Here is a 2,720-nt window from a genome sequence, read left to right on the forward strand (position 1 = left end):
TACTGTGTTGGGAAATAATACATCAGTATGTAATTAGTAGAATGCAAACCATAATGTATCATAACATGTCCAACTGTTGTGGTATCATGTGGTACTTATTACTGTGTTGTTTGCATAGGTACATTCTCATTTCCCAAAGATTGTGGTTTCGTGTGGTAGCTAAATCAATACCTGTTGCAAGTACCACATTAAAAAACATATCTAGGAATGGGTATGTATCTATGCAAACAGGGTATTGTGATCTCCAAGACTTCTTTAAATTTTTGTTTCGTGGAGCTGGGTCTGTCAAATAAATATCAACTCCTCCAACAGGGTCCCCAGCATATGATGCACCATCTTGGTTAAAATCATTATTTTCTTTGCAGTAGAAACTCACATTGCTTAAAAACATCCAATATTTACTTACATAAACGTAGGTGTATGTGTGTATTTCTCTCATAGTTTTCATGACTAATCATTCTTTTATCAAGTCAACCAATTTTAGCATAAATTTTCATGATAAAAATATCAAGTCAACTAAGACACAATGAAATATTCTGCACTAAGAAAAATATTATGTATCTTCTTCTGGATATGTTGAGATTTTGCATAACCAAAAACAAGGAAGTTGGAAAATCATGTATAGAAAGGGTCTTTCTCTCTATTATATGCAACAAGTGAAAGTGCTTGTTCTGAAAATCGGTCTAAGAAGGCACGTATGTGGAGGCAGATGTCAACCATCTCGACCACGGTATAATTAAACTCCTGAGAAAATTAAATAAAAAGATCGGCAATTTAAGCATGATTTGTGGAGTTAAGCACAGAAACCAGATTTCAAAATGTCAAATTAGAGGAAAAAATTCAAGATTTCTTGATAATTGATATTGAATTTCTTTGTTTGAGAAAGAAAGAGAAAATGGATTGTTTATCTTGATTGACTTGAACCCTACCCACATAAATTTATACACATGGCTAACTTAAAGGGTGAACAAGTTGTGGGGGACCAGCTAATAAATCATACACTTGCCTAGTAGTAGTAGTAGTAGATTGCTGTATCTAATTAAGTTGAATATAAGGAAAAACACTAAAAAAGAAAAACAAAATATAAAAATAAATATTACAACATTTCTACTCTCTCCTCTCTAGTCAATCTTTGCTTAACTTACCTGCATGAAGAGCTGACCGACTGCACTACTCCATGCAATAACCAACCACCCACGACTCGACTGATGTGGTTTGTGCTTGTGCAACGAAGGAACCACCATGATCAACGATGTGCTATGTGTTTAACTGCTTGGTTGACTCTTGAGATCTGAGAGTCTGTTCAATAAACCTGAATAGGCAATTAAAAAAATATTGAATCAATAAGTGGTCTGAATTATTTGTAGGTTGTGCATTGAATTAGTAGTTAGTGAAAATTGATTATTTGGTAAATATATTGAATGAATAATCCAACTATTAGAAAATTACCATTTCAACCCACTGAATCATCATAAACAATAAGTTTGTTATAAAACTAAAATAGATGTTATAGCAACATATTGCTGGCTAAAATATAATGAGATAACAAAGTGCTTGCCAGCGTAATAGTTTGAATACAAATCCGGCTAGTGGCTCATCAGCTACGAATACAATGTCTGAAATTAACTATGCATTCTACGTAAGCCTTTGGTGAGCTAAAACTACAAGAATCATGATCCTATTATTAGCATTTTACCATGGAGTTGCCTTCAAATTTGATCAAGCTAACTTATTGCTCACAGTTTAACACATTCGCAAATCAAGGTTGTAGCAATCACTACCATTCCAAGTCCCAGTTAACACCAACACTCTGTAATCCCTGATGCAAACTCCCCCAATTCCAAAGAGAACTGAACCTATGACTTCCAGATTTTGAAAGTCATACAGATTTCCTTGCAGATTCAGTACCAAAACTTTTTCATTGGTGAATTGAGATAGAATTCATTATTCGTACCCCAAATTCTGAAGTCAAACTGAGTTTCATTCTTTTTTGGAGCAAAAGGAAATTAGAAGAAGCTAACTGAGAAGAAACTCAATGTAGAACACCAAATGGTACAACAAACATTTCAATCACTGTTGAAAAAATTACTTCACAGGTTACTATCATACAATCCAACTCTCAACCAAATTGTCCATAAACTACAAAAGTTTTAACTTGATCATGAATACAAAGCCATGTATTGCAAGAAATTAAGAACCTGAACACAATTTAGCACACCATTTTCTGTCCAGACAAAATATTATGACAAATACAAAATGTTATCACAATGTATCACACCATTTTCCAAAAGATTATGATCAACACTAAATGTACCACAATGTAACACAAATTGATTATCAAAATGTGGTAAATTCTTCTCTAAAAAAACATAATATTCATCATTCAATAGTGTTTAAAATAAACAACCACCAACACTAAAACCTAAAACTGATGTTTTAAACCTAAAATCGTGTTAGGGAATGTAATAAGATGATACCTGTTTCTTCGATAGCTATAATATCAACATCGTCTTCAACATGGTCGTCTAGGTCAATGGGTTGGCTTTCTTTATTTGAGAACTTAAACATCGATTTCGCCTTTAACCTACCGCTCCTTCTTCCTGTACCATTCCATATTACAGAAACAAGGGTTACGGGATTATTCATATTGAAAATGAAGAACATAAATCGATTCTACCTATTCCTTCGTCATCCTCCATCGTTTATGTATAGACTTGCAC

Source organism: Cynara cardunculus, assembly GCF_001531365.2.
Source record: "Cynara cardunculus var. scolymus isolate 2C chromosome LG 5, CcrdV1, whole genome shotgun sequence".
In the NCBI taxonomy this organism is placed as follows: domain Eukaryota; kingdom Viridiplantae; phylum Streptophyta; class Magnoliopsida; order Asterales; family Asteraceae; genus Cynara; species Cynara cardunculus.